Below are 20150 nucleotides of genomic sequence, written 5' to 3'. Positions count from 1 at the left end.
ACTACATAACTAGCTACTATTTAGTTACCTACTGCCCACATACCTACCTAGAGGTTTAGGTTTAGCCACCTGGACAACAGAATGGCTCATGCAACTACCGCACTTCTGGGATTTGCATATCACTGCGGATCTCAAACCAGAAGGGTGTCTTCATCCAAGAGCAGCGGAAGGGGGTGTAGAGACATGTCCATTTACATCAGGAGCTGACTCTGAGTACTAGGGCTGAGTGAATGGAACCAAGGCCTGGGACAGGCTCCATTCTGACTGAGCCCCGGGATCTTTGTTTCCGTTCTGTGCACAGCATGACGGGGAGAACGACTCCTCCTTGTCCATGGATTCTGTGGGTTACAGCCAATGTGACAAGGCGCTGATTGCTGATGTGAGTATCGCCGGACTGAGGAAGATAATGTTTTGCAACGAACAAACATCAAGGGCGAGATGTAATAGGGTGCAATTTTTAGCCAAAAACGCACGGATTTGCACATTTTCTGAAAATCGCACATTTAATAACATGCAAATTTCGATAAAATTCACACATTTCCACCTGTCTAAAAAAAATCCCACATTCAAAATCACATCCAGATGTTTTTTCATAGAAAACATAAAAAAAAAAATTTTTTAAAAAAGGACATGGGATGCCCCCTACTGAGCATAACCAGCCCCGGGCTTGGACTTGTAGTTCACCTGTAAAAAGAATTTTACAATACACACACACACACAAATACTGTACACACACGAAGAATGGTACAATTTAATTATGTACATTTTTCACCAATACACATAACCCATCCTCGCTCCCACGGAGGTCCTCCGGCATAGCTCACCCTGCACTGACAGCGGAGTGAGCCGGGTCCCCATCACTGAGAGTGGAGAATCACGCTGCCTTTTGCCTAAAAATTCACACCCTATTACATGTGCAAATTTCGGAAAAATTTGCACATTTGACAGATGCGATATGGTGCAAACATATGCTTCCTAGCAAGCCAACCTGAATCACCCCGACTGTACAGTATGTACAGTATGTAAAGTGTCTATTTACACACACACACACACACACACACACACACACACACACACACATCCATACATAAATGTATTAATATGTATACATTTATAATGTATACACTGTATAAATATCTATAGGATGTATATATTATTTATCAAAACTGAGGGTGCACAGTGCATGAAAAGGCTAATAGTGTAAGCAAACGAGTTGAAAGCAGGTCATTTGCATACCAATGGCGCTTATTCATTTGTTACTTAATGAGGCGCACCCTTTGTTCTTTCAGTTTTTAGGTGAGATTGCTACATGAGACGTCAGTCCCGGTTTTATGAGGCCAACTTGATTGGGAAAGTATTGGTGCTGGCAGCACTGGCTGTGGAAGTGTTATTACTGTACTTGTGAGACTGGTTTCTGCTACACAGGCAACTTATTCTGGGACATGTGGTTCCATGACGATGTTGTAATGCAGGGCCATCTTAATGGCATTGTGGGCCCTAGGCAAAGCAATGCACTGGGGCCCCTACTAAAGTAAAAAAAAATCAGAGCATCCTGCAGTGTCTTTCCACCGGCTCCCTCCATGCCCTCCCTCCCTGCACTGAAGTGATGCTGTGCACTTCCCCAACTGACACCCCTCCCGCTGGACATTGCCAGCTGCGGGAGGTACAAATAGCAGGACTGTCCCACTGTAATTGGGACATTTGTGGTTAGGATTTCTCTATCATAGAAAATTATGGACATAATCTGTTTTATTTTTAGAACTGCCTTTAGTGAATTCCCCCATAGTGTTACACAGGTTATCCTATTGTATTGTACATATTGTTTATTTGAAGCTTTGGGAATATTTTCTCTTTTTAAGGAAAGTTTTCTCTTGTTTGCTTTGATTAATCCCTTGCGTGGGTAGCCCCTGGCTATGATATTATCCTGGAGAGATCCTGTAGATTTAGCCGGCTGTAAAATATACATTTATTATAAAGGGAAATTCTTCCACGTGTCTGTTGTAGTGTGGAGTCAGATGTAATTTATACCTGACTTCAAGTGATGTATGTTGTAGTCATGTGGGTTACACAGCCTTCAAACATTCAAATCAGACACACAGCGCATTGCAGGAGGACAGGAGAGCACCAGCACCTTGTGTAATCTCCGCAGCACTCACAGTAAGGAACATATAGTACTGTACATGTAGTATTTCAGTGTTTCTCTGATTACTAGAGCTGCCGCCACATCAATCAGTTCAATGTGTGTGTGGATCTGAGTCTTCAATCAGTGCACTGGACTAGAGACCAGCTGCCAGGAAGAAGAGACAGGAGCCTTACCATTAGGTGGGAGAATGTGAGCTTAAAAAGTGCAGTACTGGTCTTATTATGTTTGTGTATGTATTTATCTATTTATTATGGTATGTTTAACCTTTTCATATCCACTTATTTCACACACAGTGTAAATACTAATATATGCATACACTTGTATTTGACAATACTAATTTATAAGTAAGTTGTACAGATGATTTTGTGTAGTGCTAGTGCTAATATTGTGTGTCTGGATGTCTGGCTGTGTACAGAATCAGATGCGTCTTCACTTACTACTGTAGGTGTCAATATGCCAGTGGCGTGAGACTAATAATGCATCTGAGATTCTCTTGAGGAGAAAAATATTGTATTTTTTTTTTTTTTTAAGTCCTATGTGATCATTTTAAATGATATGCACAATAACAATATAATTAATGATATCATCGTGCATATCATCTTTTGTATATGCGTGCTCTCATTAATGATGCAAGACCCTGCAGGTTGTAAACAACCTCCCTGTCATCTCAACAGGCAACTCAATTTCACTACAAATGGAGCCGCACTCATAGATGCCGATCCTGTGGGTGCTCGAGGGCCTGAGCACCCACGGAAATTGATGAGCACCCACGGGCCCGAGTCCCGCTGCTGGGCCGCCGTATTTACTTACTAGCTTACTAGCAGCTGCAGCACCCATATTGCCGCACCCGCCACCTGGGAAACAGTATGCCGGGAAGAGTACCTGCACTGTGGGGGCATTTATGTACCTGCACTGTGGGGGCATTTATGTACCTGCACTGTGGGGGCATTTATGTACCTGCACTGTGGGGGCATTTATGTACCTGCACTGTGGGGGCATTTATGTACCTGCACTGTGGGGGCATTTATGTACATGCACTGTGGGGGCCATTTATGTACAAAAAATGTCTCCTCTCCCCAGTTGATATACTGTATACACTGGGAGATAGAGAGAAAGAAACAATTGGTGCAGTAACTTTGGTTAACACAAAGGATTTAACAACATGTTGCACTTACAAAGAGAAGATGTTTTTAAAAGCATAACACAAGTTCCCTGTGGCAGTAACTGCTATTTCCCTCAGGATCATTTCCCCTCACTGATGATAAACGAGGATGGCAAAAACCTTAGCCATCCTTCTGAAGAAGGACTTTGGTCCGAAATGCATTAAGGCCCTTATTCTGATTGATTTGCAAGGCTGCGCAATTCGCAGCCTTGCGAGTCCCCCAGACACTGCCCGCCACCCCCGCAGCCACAGCCCCCCTCACACACCACGATCCCCCGCACGGCTGCAAATGAATGATTTGCATAAGTGTCTAACACACTCCCGCATCCCATTGCCGACAATGGGGCGCAGGCGAGCACCATTCCTGGTGGACGACGGACCTGGTGAATGGCGGGACCCGCACCAGGTCCCTGTCCAACGAGAGCGGCTCTATCTGTACATCCACAGGGACATCTTCATTCACTTCTCTCTGCTTTCAAGACAAATGGGGACAAATAGACTCTTTAACTATTGTTTCTAATGCACTGTATGTGAGTGATATATATACAGTATAGCTCACATACAAGTCTGTGTCTTTATTTTGTAGCAGGTATCCAGCATACCAGGTTAGCAGCTTGGCAAGAATTGTTACAGCATTATGGGGTTTTCCACAGATTTCACAGTCTGGTTACACTCCAAAGCACCTAATGTGATATTACATTGCCGGCCTATCACCCAGCCACTTTTCAGCATTGGGGACCATGACCTTCTTCCCTGGACACACATGTAACAGGAAGCCACAAGTGCTGCTAATCAGTCAAACCTTAATCACATCTATTTTTCCTGCTGCTGCTCTAAAAACCTGGAATGGATTTATGCTGTCCCTGCCACACCATGTATTAACATACCTATTTTCTGTCTTTCTTTCTTTCTTAGATTTACAAAGACGTTTCCTATGGACCCTGTCACACTTGTTCTGGCCGCTGCGGCCATCTTATTTCTCTCCTATGTTTATAACAATCGGAACAAACACAAGTACAAGAATTCCCCGCCAGGACCGAAGCCTTTGCCGTTTATTGGAAATGTACACATCATTGACATGATAAATCCTCAAAAAACATTTATACAGGTAACAATACATCACTTCTGCTCAATGACCACTGATGGATTTAGGGTTAGGGTTCAAATAAATATATTTATAAAATAAAAAAGGTTTCCATGGGGCTACAATGGAATTTAAATTATAATCATTTAATATGGGCGCTGTAAGTTTCCATCATACATTATAAAGTGACATAATATGCACAAGTTCATATGGTAAGAAATGACCGTAACTGTAAAAGGATGTAAATGCGGAATGGTAATCTGGCTGACAGAAGGACATTCGGCCTGATAGGAGCTAAACCCTGAGGAATTTAGATCTGGGTTTAAGTCAGGCAATGGGCTTTATTATATTAGGGCACGATTCAGATCTGCTTGCTAGGCTGCGTATATTTGCCGCCAAACGATGATTTTTCATCGTTTCACTCTAAAAAGTGAGCCAGGACTTACTCTTTAGAAGAACCCTGATGGCTGATTTTAAGGCAAGCACTGGCGTCATCCACCTGCCCCGACCATGCAGGACCACGCCTGTGTTTGATGGTTTCTGCCCAGAATTTCCATGGGCGTGCCCACCGTTTTTTGGGGCATGGCCATGAAATGCTGGGTGCCCACCTTGGAACACCCTCTGTCTGTCAATCAGAGAACATTTGTCGAAGGCGCTCACAGCGGGAACTTGCACATGCGCAGACCCTTATCATCAGGGACGGGGCTGAATGTGAACAGGTCTGAATTGGCCACTTACTGTAGGTAGCGGGAGGGGGTGGGGCATAGTTTCGAGTTCAGACTTGTATATGATGACCGGTCCCATCGATTGGAGCCTCATCTTCAATCCACATTTCACCATATGGGCAGCATTAGCGTGAGATCATAAATGCTGACATAGCGGGTGAGATTTAATAGGATGAGAGATTCAGAAAGTGAGAGATTTGGTGAGAAATCTCCAGGTTTTTGAAAGCGGCAATCATTTACATTTCAAAATCAAACTGGTTTTGCAGTGTAAATGATTGCCGCTTTCAAAAACCTGGAGATTTCTCACCAAATCTTTCACTTTCTGAATCTCTCATCCTATTAAATCTCACCCAGCATGTATGCTCTGTTTTCAGTAGGGCATTGACAAAGACTGTATACAAAGGTTAGTGGCATCAGTTTATGGTCAATGTAGAATAATTTTGCTATCAACCAGGGAGAACCAGATGCCAGTTCGTCAGGAAAAAGGGATGACTGATTGGTGAAACCATCAATGGTCACCTATTGCATAGTATGTCACCATCAATGGCCACTTGCAGCATCGTCAGCAATGTCAACCACACCGGTGACTATACCAACTTAGAGGGAGTAGGCAGAAGTGGAAACCATTTCTAGGCAAAATTTGGATGGATGGTTGCTGGATTGTCGGGCCTGGAAGTGGGGATTGGACCTGCGCACTTTCTCTTTGCTGTCATGCAAGAAATAGGGGCTTGGAGCCACGCTTGTTCAGCCCGCCCTAGGCAAAACTTTCCCCCACCCTGACCAATTTAAATATTTTCACTAGTTATATTTCCTAACTTGGCAATTGCCAATATATTGTAAAAGTAAAGTGAGCCTGAGGAGAAAGAGAGAGAAAGCGAGGGGGAGAGAGAGCAAAATATTGAGAGAGAGAGAAAGGGAGGAAGAGAGAGATAGGGAAGGAGAGAGAAAAAGGGAGGGAGATAAAGAGAGTGGGAGAAAAATAGAGGGGACAGCAGGAGGGAGAAAAAAGAGAGATAGCACAGAGAGGGGTAGCGCAGAGAGATGGAGCACAGAGAGAGAGAGAGAGAGAGAGAGAGGGAGTGCAGAGTGAGGACACAGAGAAAGAGAGAGGGAGTTCAGAGAGAGAAAACAGAGAGGGAACGCAGAGAGAGAGGGAGTGCAGAGAGAGAGAGAGAGAGAGAACACACAGAGAAAGAGGGAACGCAGAGAGAGGAAGTGCAAAGAGTGGGAGCGCAGAGAGAGGAGGAGCACAGAGAGAGAGAGAGAGAGGGAGTGCAGAGAGAGAACACAGAGAGAGAAAGGGAGTGCAGAGAGAGATAGAGCATGCAGAGAGAGATGGAGCACGCAGAGAGAGAGGCACTTCAGAGAGAGGACACAGAGAGAGAGGGAGCACAGAGAGAGAGGAAGTGTAAAGAGCGGGAACACCAAGAGAGAGGGAGCGCAGAGAGACAGGAAGGGCAGAGAGACAGGAAGTGCAGAGAGAGGGGAAGCGAAGAGAGAGGAAGGGCAGAGAGAGAACACAAAGTGCAGATGTATTAAGCCTTAACAAGAGATAAATGCAAGGGTGATAAGGAGAGATAAACGTCCAGCCAATCAGCTCCTCACTGCCATGTTACAGGCTGTGTTTGAAAAAAGTCAGTAAGGAGCTGATTGGCTGGACGTTTATCTCTCTTTGCACAAAGAAACAATTAGATATTCTTCTCAAAACAGCGCTCTTACCACCTCTATATTGATATAGGGGGATGATTTTAAGAGTTCTCAGTTTCCTGTTCTTTTCAAGATTTCTTCCCGCATCAAAGACATAGGAAAAATGAAAAGAGTACAATAGTGTAGCAAGTCTATGGTAATGCAGTTTTTTCAGCGGGATCCCAATATGTTCCACTCTAGGATGTGAAGAGGTTATTTCTTATGGGGTCACCGTGGTGCTAAAGATGCTGATTTCTGCTTACACTTGCTTACATAAAGTAAGACGCCACCATACACATAAAGGTTTCTTTTCACCGTTTTCTCATTCCCACCTTCTTCTCTTATCCTTTCCTCTCAGGTAGGTTTATAAAATATAAACAAGGAGGAATGGTATCAGTATGTACTAATTAAGAGAAGTTTGAAGTGGATTTTACCCAACGGGTCAAGTTACATACCCAATGTACCTATGGGGTGTGCAAATAATTTTTAGAAAAGGGATCACCCTTGTGTCATATAAGTCAAGGTCGCTTACACTGCGCTTACATTAAGTAAGGCACCACCATATACTGTATATAAAGGTATCTTTTTCTCTAGGTTTCAAACGGATGCTCACGTTTGTGCTTACTTGTGATTTCTGCGGATCCTCACATCAGGGTTTCTTTAATGATTCTTTGGTCCAAAAAAAAGGAGAGATGCTTCCAAATACTAGGCAAACTCAATTTATTTAAAATTGGAACAATAAAAAAGGCAAAACATTGGAGTTGGAAAAACGGGCCGTACAGAGGGTAAGGTGACCGGAACACACTCGCCCAAACAGGTCCTGACCAATGTAATTACCCAAATACAAAGCCACCAACGCGTTTCGACTGCTGTCTTTATCAAGGTGTACTTTGCATCACTCCTATCACTTGTTTTATACCTGAGAGGAGGAAGGACATCCCATCCGGGGTGTGTCCATCCCCTCGGAACGGAAGTACATTAAAACAACCTTTTTCTCGCTGATAAGTGTATATTAAACATTATATGCCGCTATCCTACATGTACTCAGGCTGGTGGGAGGGAGAAGGTGCACTTACAAGCCGTTGGGAGCCGAATTAGGACGGTCTCCGGTGGTTTGCGTTCCACACTCGTGGAACGCACGCACTTCCGCTCTGATCTCGCCGGATTATGACCACTTCCGGTAGTGAGACGCTGAGAGCTGTGACGCGTGCGCTCCATCCTAATGGAATGCAAACACAGCTTCTATTACTTCCTTACTCCGTTTTCATTATATAAAACGAGAGTAGTTCATATTCTTAAGACAATATACATATATAAACACAGTATTTAAAACAGAAAAATAAGACATGATTAGGAATTTAAAACGTTTATCTCTCTTTATCATCCTTGCATTTATCTCTTGTTAAGGCTTAATACATCTGCCCCAAAGAGAGGGAGCACAGAGAGAGAGAGAGCTCAGAAAGAGAGGAAGGGCACAGAGAAGGAGCGCTGAGAGAGGAAGGGCACAGAGAGAGAGAGGGAGCGCAGAGAGAGGGAGCGCAGAGAGAGGGACCGCAGAAAGAGAGGAAGTGCAGAGAGAGAGAGAGGGGGAGTGTAGAGAGAGAGAGAGAGAGAGAGAGAGAGTGAGCACAGATAGAGAGAGTGCTCCCCTACTTCACACACCCTCCAACTGAACCATTTTAGTTAGTTTAGGACTCTTTTTTATGGTTTGTACCTGCCAAACAGTACCATTGTTCTCGGTCAGGTGCAGTGTCCTGATTCTGTAGCAGCTCTGTGGGGACAGGCACTCTCTCAGGGGATCTCTGCAGTTACCCTACCAGCGCAGGCTGATCCCAGCTCCCCAGAAAATGGGGAACTAAATAAGTACCGACTCCTCTTACACCCCTTACCCGTAGCCACTTCCCTTTACCCCCCAAGTGTACCATTTTTTTTACTTACCCAGCTGAGCTGAGCTGCACTGCGGGCGCTGGCTACCCCCAAAAAAATTTCATGCCACTGAATGCACCCGCACGGCTGCTCCCGCAAACATCATAGCTTCCCCCATCACTCTCACCCCATCGCTCACTCTGACAATTGCATGCTGCTCCCCCCCCCACTGCTCCCCCAAGATGTGCACTTGGGTGCCCGAACACCCAACGGGGGCAGAAGCAGTAGTAGCCCCAGCATATCAGCGGCATCTGCAGGAGAGCAGCGAAAGCCCCTTCAGTGGTGGGTATTTCTGGGGCCCCCTTTTGACCCCCTCCCACAATTCATGGCTCTTCTGCAACCATCCTTAGGTCCGTTTCTTACAGGCCTAGTGGGAAATATGTCCCTTTATCTAGACACTGCAAATCTAGCAACTGGAACCATCTGTGTATGGAGACAGCAGTTTCTTCTACGTGGTCATTTTGTCAAAGATTCTGAAATTGCTCTAATCCTCTAGTTCTACTGTTTGCTCCAAATCTAGAAAATTATGTATTTGTATTTATTTATTTTAATGCTGACTACTGCGTGAAGTGTTTTTGTTATGGTTTTTGTATCTACAGCTGTCTAAGACGTACGGCCCAGTGTTCAGTGTCCAGTTGGGCATGACAAAGGCGATCATCATATGTGGTTATGATGCCATAAAAGACGCTCTGGTAAACCACGCGGAGGAATTCTCTGCGCGTCCGCGACCTGCGGTGCTTACTAAAATAAGAAAGAACTATGGTAAGTGATTTTAGTTTCCATAAGAAAGTTTCTGATAATATTTTTTAAATGCTCCGATTCAGTTTAAGGTATGCTGACAAACACAACATTAAATTCAGTTATATAAATTGTACATATGTGTCTCCAGGGGCAAATTGGGACTTGAATCCGGCACAGGAATGTTCCTGCAGAGCGGGAGGGGGGGGGGGGTTGTGTAGGGTGGGGGGGAGTGGCTGCAGCGGTGTAAGTAATGTGTGTAGGGGGTGGCGGCAGCAGTGGTGTATATATATGTAATGCGCGGGGGGGGGGGGGCTCACCTGCTGCTTCTTTCTGCTAGCCGAGTAGCCGGGCGGAGGGGGAACGGGAGCTGGGAGCCACCTTGAAGGTTCATGGGAGGTGCTGTGCACATGGCCCATTTTTTATGTTTTGGGCCGGCCCACCGGGCCAATACGCCCCTGTATATGTCATACAGGTAAAAAAAAATAATAATTATTGTGTGGAGGCAGGGGCACCATCAGGTCAGCCGGGCCGTGGTAAAATGAAGGGGGCGTAGCCTCCCAGTGGGGGCGTGGTCATGATGGCCTAATTAGGGTCGATCCAATGACCCATACCCAATGCATCTTGGAGGAGGCATGATACCTCCCCATGCACTGAGATGTTAGAGCCGTTGTTACTGCTTCCATGTTAGAAGCAGCCATAGCGCCTCTGTCCACATCCGAAATAGACCCACTGACTATTCCTCACCACCGTACAGGGGGCTTAGGTTGGATGACTGACAGAGAGGCCAACCACATCATGAGCAACTGGCGTCATAATGAACACAGGTGCTGGGTCTAATTCCCCATGCTTAGCACCCACATGATACCAGCATTAATACTGTATACTAGTGAGTAATATAAATCAGCTCAATGATGCGTATTCATTCTGTTCAGGCATTGTCTTCGCTATTGGTGAGAACTGGAAAGTGATGAGACGGATCACCCATTCAGCATTACGAGATATCGGCATGGGGAAGAAAGGTATAGAGAACATCATTATTGAGGAGACGGAATGTTTAATAAAGACATTTAAGTCATATGAAGGTAAGTGGTTATAATGGCACCAGACAGCGGCGTGTGGTGATTTCTATAGTAGTTGCACATCTTAGAGACAATCACTCAGGGACTATTCCTACATAATACATATTCCTACCCAGCTGAAAATTTTAAAGCAAAATAAATAAATAGTAAAGTAGACTGCGCTAGAATAATGGTGCTTCATTTCACTTTTCAGAAAGGCAACACGTCAGGGGGGCAGGGACAAGGCTGACATCACTAGGCCTCGCCCCATGCCACAAAACTCTTTGATTTGCGGGCAAGTGAAGAGGGACGGAGCTTAAATTATGCCTCTTTTAGCCCCACCTCCTCTCTGCAGACCCATGATTTGCAGTAATTGGATCAGCGGGAAAGGGAGGTGCGGGGGATCTGGGCAGAAAGTGGGCGACTTACCTGCCTTCCCAGGGGGGCCGGGAGGCGGACCCAATTTTCGGGAGCCTCCCGTCCATTCTAGGAGGGTAGGCAAGCCTGATGCAGGCACCTTGACACCTGCATCGCCGGGCCACACTTGTGAGGCCTCTCCCGGCTGGTTAACACTTGCACCGCACCTTTTCTGGAGAACTTCCTTTCAGCAACAAAATACCAGTTTAAGGGTCCAATCATTTTGCCAATGCCATTTTCATTTGTTTCTTTTAATTATTCTGTTTGAATAAAACATCTAATGCAAATATAAACAATCCTGGGTGTCACCTTCAAGTTATGAAAACCATGGGTTCACCTTTTTTTCAAGGAAGGGTACCAATAAACTTGTCCATGTATGTATTTTGTAATGATGTTTTTCTGTTTATAGGAAAACCCTTTGATAACTTGACCATCATGAACGCTGCTGTATCCAATGTAATCGTGACCTTACTGTTCAGTCGGAGATTTGAGTACGACGACCCAACCATAGCGCAGCTTACAAGTAAAGTCAATGAAACGTTCAGGCTTCTGGCAAGCCCTATGATTAGGGTAAGGCATTTTTGGATAACGTGTTCACACCCACAAAATTATTTGTCCCCCCTACCCTAAATGCTGGCTTCCTGTCACTCAAACTGTATTATGGAGGGGACATGGTCACGGGATGGAAGCTGGGCCTTAGGAGTGACACTGAGCAGCGTGTGCTGAGCTGGAGAGGGAGACTGTGCTGCGGAAGCCTGTCCTATCTCTCCCCACTGCTCAGCTTCCTGCAACAGGTGAGGGAGGAGCAGGACATGAACCCCTCCAGCAAACCCGGGCCTGGGTAAAAAAGTGCTGACCAGCCAGGGTGTGATGTTTCTGCTGAGGTAATTTACCTCGGCTGAGGTATTATCCTGCTGTCTGTTGGAGCCCCATGCTGGTTCCAAAATATGGGGACCCCTATGTTTTTGCCCCCCATATTTTTGGAACCAGGACCGGTCCAAGAGCCCGACTCTGTCGGAATTGGGTGAAAAGGTCCCAAATTGTATAACTGTATGGGCACCTTTAGAACCCATTACTGTTTATCATGTGTTGGGTCACAATCTGGGGCATAGACTGTCACAATTTAGTATTTAGATTTGTTTAAAACGACTCTTATCTTTTGTAGCTGTACAATATTTTCCCATCTGTGATGGATTGGCTGCCAGGAGATCACAGAAAGGTCTCTGAGAACCATAGAACTTTCCAGAAATATTTAGCACCGATAATCACCAAACACAGGAATGAGCTGGATGTGAACGACCAGAGGAGTCTGATTGATGTGTTCCTGGCTAAGCAGCTGGAGGTATCAATCATATTATCATTTACTAGTCTTAAGGCCTGTCCGACGGTTTATGCTTATGCAGTTTATGCTCATGCAATTCTCAAAAGTTTTGTAAAGTTAAAATGTTTTTCATTTATTGGACCCTTATGACCCCTTCGGTGGTATGGTGGGAAATTTCTTGGGCTGAGATGCGCTGCAGAAGGAGGCTCTACCAAGAAATTTCCATGCAAGCCACCAGCAGTGAACCATTGGCGCACCACCACCCCCCCCCCCCTGTCGCTGATCCCCTACATTGCAGATCCTCCCTGTCGCCGCCGCATCGCCGATCCTCCCTGTCACCACTTGGGGAGGAACAGGGTCGCTAAGGGAGGTTCGGCCGCTCGGCCGTTCATGTGTTCGGGCATCCAAACACAGGATTGCCCGAACAGACGAATGGCTGAGCACCCGAGCCCCCCCAGCAGGACCATCTTAACATTGGTGGGGGCCACTGGACAAAACATTAGCGCGCCTCCCACATACACCCCCACACACACGTATGTGCAGTGGGGTTCGCGCAGCGGCATTCGGAAAGTGCGACTGGGAGCTTGTAGCCCTATTTGGCAGGTGGGAAGAGATGCTGATTTTGAAAAGACGGTCCGGCTGAGAAAATTCAGCCAATCAGCGTCCAGCCAGCCTTTTCAAAATCAGCAGCACTTCCAGTCCCTCAGCTAAAAGCTTCCAGCCGCTGCTGCCCGAATCACCGATATCCGCCACCCGCCGCCACTGCAGCAGCTCCCCTGGGGCAGTGCCGTCTTCCCCATTGGGGTGGGCCCCTAGAATCCTTGGGCCCCTGGGCAACTATCCATTAAGCCCAATGGGAAAGATGGCACTGTCCCCAAGCGGCAGCGAATGCCTCTAAGCAGCCGCAAACAGCCAAAGCCGGCAGCTGCTGCAGAAGGCAGTGGCAGCCCCTTCTGTGGTGAGGGACAAACCTGCCCTACTAGGTTTGTCCTGCCCAGAGAAAACCCACCACTCAAGGGGTTAAGGGTCCACTTAAGGGACATGTGCCAGTGCATGACTACTTAAACTGCAGTCTCACTGACACTAGCAATGGGGGGAGGGGGCTGGGACGTGACCGGGGGAGTTGTTGGAGCGGCAACCAACGTGATGGTCAGTGGCGTAATTAGAAATTTTGCGCCTCCCTGCCAGAAAAATCATTCTGTTGCGCCCTCCCTTACATTTACTATAATTGTATTTACCTAAATGCTCATTGACAGGAGTTACATGCTTGTTGCCAGGGCTTTTTTATTCATTAACAGTGTTTTTTTGGCATGTTACCAGTGGGTTACATGCTCATTGCCATTTGCGGCTCTTCGGGGAGGGGGTGGCACTAAATAACACAATTTGGCAGAGGGAGGGGGTGCACGGGGTTGATGCGGGGGACCATGATTTTCGGGACCCTCCTGGCCAATCCGGGAGTGTAGGTAAGTACTGTATGAGTTGGGAGGTATGCTATAGAGTGTTATATTATAAAAAGTGATGCAGAGTATATTACAATTGTGTCACTGGGTGCATGTTATCCCATCCTCTGTACTCTAAAATCATAAGTTGAAAAACAACATTTTTTTTGCTGATGTCAACAAACTTTTGCAGTCGTTTCACAAAACTACATACAGATGGAGCACCCCCTATCCTTGCACGGCGCCCGCCAGAACGCCCCCACTGGCGAGCGCCGGTGGACAGGGACTCCATTGAACTGGGATGCGTGTGCGTCTCATGCACACTTGCGTCCCAATCTCTCGGCGGCTGGGCAGCGGGTCCCTGCCCGTCTCCACTTCGGGGAGATGGGCAGGGTTAGGGGGGGCGGGCGGCGATGGGGACCGGCGACGAAGGCGGCGGATGGCGACGGGAGCTCCGTTGCCACGGGGCGCAAGCGTCTCCTGCGCGCGTGCCCCCTGGCAGGAGCTAGCATCTGGCGGGGGGCTGGCGATGATTTCACCAGCCCCTGCAAGGAAGACAGCGGCTCCATCTGTACAAACCTTGAAATTGCCTCACACCCTCCAACTGTACCTTTTTAGCAGCTACAGTACCTTTTTTATGGCCTGTACCTATTTTGGGTCTCCAACTGCCCATTGTAAGTATAGGAAAGGAGGCGTGACCACGCCCCCTTTACCCATGACCATGCCACCTTTCTGAATTTGTATGTTTTTTTCCAGCAGAAGTTGGAGGGAATGGTGCCTTTATTTACGTAGGTACAACAGTTTGGAATATATATCAAATGGATACCTCCCTGCGGAGCACCTCAGTTCTATATACTCCAACATATTTGAGTACTTCAGCAGCAGCATACCTCCCAACATTTCTGATTTAGAAATCATGACGCTCGCGCGTCCTGAAAGGGGGTATGACCTATGACATAGGGGGTGTGGCCTCATGAGATTCTGCGCCTGCAGGCCTCAACCCCTTTTTGTCACTGCAAGAGCTGTGTAAGCTGCTGGGTCTCCCCCCAGCCAATCTGTCTCTCTTAATAGATGCTGTCCTCATGAACGAGACGCGGGACCATCCCAAAAAAACGGGATGGTCCTGCGGAAAGAGTGAAGTATTCAGCAGTAATATAAATATTATATACAGTACCATTAGTAAACATGTACTTTTTATTTGGCGCAGGAGAACTCAGCGTCCACATCGTATTACCACGATGAGAACCTGAACTTTTTGTTGATGGATCTTTTTGCTGCGGCAATATAAACCACAGCGTCCACTCTGCGATGGAGCCTCCTGCTAATGATGAAATATCCAGAAATCCAAAGTAAGACACATACATGCATTGCGGGATAAAGTCATCATAAGAAGGGGTCTTATTTCGATCGCAAATATGCGGTTTTATTGCAGACGGATCGCTAATGGCTATCCACTCGCAATTCCCGGAACATTGAAGACCATGGAAGAGTACCTCTGAGGCTTCCACTAATCTTCGACTGATATAGGCTATAAGTAGTCAGTGCCTAAGGCGGGGGCACTGCTGCCACCAACTGCTGTATGGCATATTGGCCCTCATTGTGGTTAGCGAACTCAACCATACATTCACATGGTTAGTTCGATGATGAAACTCTGCCATGTGCAGGGTTTCTACGTGGGCGCCTTCGGAGACCTGCCAGAGATTGCCGCAACACAAACAAATCACAGACAATATGGTTGCTCAGCGACCATATTGCCAGAGATATTGCACCGTGTGTACACAGCTTTAGAAAATTCAGAAGAAAGCTCACAAGTTCACATGTAAGAGCATCCACATTGCAGAGGGTTAGAGAACAGAATAGGGCACAGGATAGAATGGATACCATACTGAAGTGCACTGCATAAAATCAGTGCCAGATTAAGCCTTCGAGGGGCCCAGGGCACTTTAGATGGGGGGGGGGGGGGGGGGGCCTTGCACTTGTCATTACTGGCTGCAAACTGCATGGAGAATATTAAACTGCCTTGGGAGAATATTACACTGTCAAAACACAGAGTAAAGGCAATATAAACTTGGTCAATGTGTAACTGCAGGGGGGAGATACATACATACCACATGAAAAGCCTGTGTTTGTCCCTCTGCACCTTACACTGTAGAACTGTAGGAAACCTCACATTCCAGTGCTGCCTCTGATTAAAAACCCTCCCATGACTAGGCTGCTGCTGCTGTCCTCCATGGGCCTGAGAAGCATGTAATGAGCTCCACCAATCAGAGCTCAGCACACCTCTCAGCCTCTCAGCCTCTGCCCTCTTGTGCAAAGTGTCATGGGACTTAGTCAACTCCCAGTAATGCACTGCTGCTTTTAAAGTACAGTACATGCCAACCACAGGAGGCCCCTAGCTAGAGGGGGGCCAGGGGTACTGACCCCTTTTGCCCTGCTTTAATCCGGCCCTGCATAAAATAGTACTAGTACATGCAGACTGAAGTACAGTAAGTACTGTACTAGCTGACTAAATACACTGCTTAGAATAGATACTGGAACCAGCAGGGCTGCCACTAGGAATTTTGGGGCCCAGTAATGATTTCCAGTCCGGCCTACCCCCCCCTACCTTCCCTTACGCTGGACTTCTGCCACAGGCCCTGAAGCATAGGCTTTCTTCAATGCAGGACGCCAATGGCCAATTAAAATGCAGCACCAGCTGGTGAGCCAATCAGAGCTTGTGTCCCGGCAGCTGGTACACACGCTATGATTGGCTCAAAGCCAGTGCAACATTTTAATTGGCTGCCAGTGTCCTGCATTGAAGAAGCAGGCAGCACAGAGGAGGCAGTCGGGGAGGTTGCGGTGGTCAAAATGAGCTGCCCGGGCCTTCTAGACAGTCCAATTCCCTGATAGGTTCCTTATCCTTATCTCCCCATCTTGTAAACTTTACTAGATGTGTGGGAGAGCTGCCTATTCTTCCTGGGGTGTGGGGACTTCCCCAAAAATAAGGAGTTCCCTGCAACTTCTGGGACGGTAGGCTAGTATGATAAATACTGTATGCAATGCCGTCACCTCTGGTACAGCAGGAAGACACTATAAGCATACCAAAGGCAAAGGGGTCATGGCCTCACTAAGAGGGGGCATGTGCTCAAAGGAGAAGGGGTGTGGCTTCCTAGCTTGACCCCCATTTTCATCAATCCGGGGTCCCGGATATGCAGGCCATGATGACAGGAGCCAGGTACTGCATGTATGTTCCAGTGCAGCATCAGGAGCCTGTCACTCAGCAGGAGCATCTTGGTGTTACCCCTTTGCAGGTGACAGGGCCCACCTCCCACAACCCCTGTAGTAATACCACTGTAAATATGATAAAAATTACATAATTCAAATGTCTTTTTTAATAGAAAAAGTTCAAAATGAAATTGAAAGAGTGATCGGATCAGCTCAACCTCAAATAGAGCACAGGAAGCAGATGCCGTACACCGACGCCGTCATCCACGAAATCCAGCGGTATTGTGATATTGTACCTGTTAATATCCCACATGCAACTTCCCAAGATGTCACATTCAGGGGCTACTTCATTCCCGAGGTGAGTGGCCAATTTTCAAGGGAAATATTCAACACTGAAGACAAGGGGCAATATTTGCTAAAGATCCATTTTTGATAGACTGTGATTTTTGACTGATTCACAAAAAAAAAAAAAAAACAACAAAACAAAATCAGACAAAAACTTAAACATAAAAAACCCAATGTTTTCTCATAAAACCACCGAAAACTTTGAAACCAAAAATCGACAAAACAGTCACCACAAAATTGAAACCCTGGATTTTTTGGTTTTGGCATGGGTGGCAGCGGATAGTCGCGCCCATGGGAATGCCCAGCGTTTCATGGGTGTTCCCATGAAAAGCAGGGCATTCCCGTGGAAATGCCCCTGATGTGGGCACCTGGGTGGGCAGCTGGCATCACTGGATATCAGCTGCCCGGCCCACTTCCTTCTGAATGTCCGCGCAGATCTAAGTGACTTCAGAGTACCTTAGATGTGGTGGGCACATGGGGGGGGGGGGGCTGTTGGGAGTCCCTCCCTGTAAATTGCTGACCAGCGCCTCAGGGTCATGCTCCCACAGCGGCAAAAAGGGGCGTGGTCTTTTGGGACATCACTATTATAGGCCACACCCTCTCTCTGCAAGCCATGCCCCTTAATTGGTCCCTCCTGAAAGACTTGAAAGTTGGGAGGTGTGCATAATGCACATATACTTTAATGCAGTATACAAGTTGCTCTGTAAGCAATGCTGCCACTTGTTCATGCTGCATTTCTGTTACAGTTGGTATCTGAATATTTCTCCTAAGGGGACCTTGGTAATGCCATTGTTGTCCTCCGTCATGAAAAGTGACACCTGCTTTGAGAAACCAGAGGACTTTTACCCGGAACATTTCCTCACCCCAGAAGGAACACTTCAAGAAGAATGAATCCTTCATACCGTTCTCATTGGGTAATACTAGTTCTCACCAGATCTTGTTGATACTAATGCCAATAATGATGGTGGAGCTTTGGTTCTGGAGACCAGAATACCTCTTACCCGTATATCACTGGTTCTAGTTCATTTGGGTTTATTTCAGCCGCAGATCACAAAAAGGAGGTGGCGCTGATGTCATTGACCTGCCTGCATTCCCAGGAGAACGCTTAGCGTTATCATAAATTAGAGGTTTAGGAACTTGAAGGGCACATTTATTAAGCTCGGTGAAGTGATAAAGTGTCTGGTTTTTATCACCGCCATCAGCTCCTGACTGTGAAGTTACAGGCTTGGTTTGAAAAATCACAGGTAGGAGCTGATTGGCTGGTGATAAAGACCAGACACTTTATCACTTCACCGAGCTTAATAAATCTACCCCTGAGATCCTGCTGGTTCCTGCTGATAAATAGCACTGCACATTACACTTATTGTACGAGCTCCATGTGATCTGTTATCACATTGGGGTTTATTTACTACAGATGTGAGTTCTACTGAAGATGAGATTTTGCTCATAGCAACCAATCAGATTTTAGCCTAATGCAACACTATTCGCACATGCGCAGACCCCCGGCAATGGATGGCTTCTGGCGAGATACTCGTTGTATGTTGGGAGGGAGAACAGGAGCGCATTGCGGTGGAAACGGGGCTCACCCATGGGAATGGCCAGCATTTTATTGGCGTCCCCATGAAAAACGCTGGGTGTTTCCATGGATACCCTGGCGGGCCGATGCAGGCCAGGGCGGGCAGCTGATGTCACAGGGCGACATACGCCTACCCCTTCTTCGTCATAGCGCGCGCAAATAAAAGTCAGTTTTTACCGACCTCTGCGAAGCCAGGAGCTATCAATCAATTGGTCGGCGACAAGGGATGCGAGGGATGTGTTCTTGTACACATCACCTCACATGCTACCGAGGGGAGTCAGCGGCGGGGAGGGGCATAATTCGGCAAGGTGGCATCTCAGCTGCTCAGCAAGGTGTGATGGTCACAGCTTACCAAGCCAATCTGGATGAGGGCCCCTACTTCTTATTTATTTAGTAACTTCTAGAAGATAATAGAATCTGATTGGTTGCTATAGCAACATCCTATCTTCAATAGAACTCCTATCTTAGTAAATAAACCCGATTGTGTCATTTGGTATGCAGTGACAGTTGTGCAGCGGTTGTACAAAGAATCATTTTAATCAGAAGAAGGTGCTTGTGAGTCCCCCGCCGTGTTTCCTCCACAAAACATTGAATCAGAACGTGTACGCAAAATAATTATCAAATGTGGGTACGCATGTGCAATGCAAATGCTGCATATGTGCTATCCTTCTTTAATCGACCAGACTGCATTATCTCAATTTAGCAATCCCTGCCCCGTCCCCCCTCCATCCCTCTGTCTCCGTGATTAGATGCTGTGCGCATACTCTGCCCCCCCCCCCCCCCCCCCCACACCACCACCACCAACTGCCCCCCAACCATTGGACACTGCTGCTACCATGTGGGAAAGTGCCTCAGTCACAAAAAATCTTAACTGCCCCATGAAAATAAGGACAGGCTGGGCGGTATGATCTGGTATGATGTGTGTATATGTCATTGGTCAATTTCTTCTTGTTTGCCACAGGTAAAAGAACCTGCGCTGGGGAGGACATGGCTAAAATGGAACTGTTCCTGTTCTTTACACGACTGCTGCAGAACTTCACCAGCCAGGCCCTCCCGGAGCGCAGCTGGACCTCACGTCTGCCAGTCTCGCTATTAATAACTCACACCCTTATGATATGTGCGCTATTCCCCGCAGCTAGAACCTTTTCGGACAAGTCATTTGGAAAGATGCCTCATACTTGTGTCCAGCTTCCAAATAACATCTGAAATTACAAAGCAGTTTTTTTTCTACTAATGACAAAATGTTTATTCTGATTGGAACGTTTATACAGGTTAAATAATTTACAGAGTACCCGGAAAATGAAAATGAATTCATTTTCTGAA

At 46.7% G+C, this 20150-nt stretch overlaps 1 pseudogene; it reads left to right on the top strand.

Moving 5' to 3' along the window:
• The first annotated feature begins 4239 nt into the window (after window positions 1-4239).
• Window positions 4240-19966, top strand: LOC146063034 (cytochrome P450 2C14-like; annotated as a pseudogene).
• Window positions 19967-20150: the final 184 nt, after the last annotated feature.

The sequence above is a fragment of the Crinia signifera genome, chromosome 3, assembly GCF_055691185.1.
Source record: "Crinia signifera chromosome 3, ASM5569118v1, whole genome shotgun sequence".
Classification (NCBI taxonomy): Eukaryota; Metazoa; Chordata; class Amphibia; order Anura; family Myobatrachidae; genus Crinia; species Crinia signifera.
The sequence above is the reverse complement of the archived record's forward strand: the minus strand, read 5'-3'. Positions and strand labels throughout refer to the sequence as shown.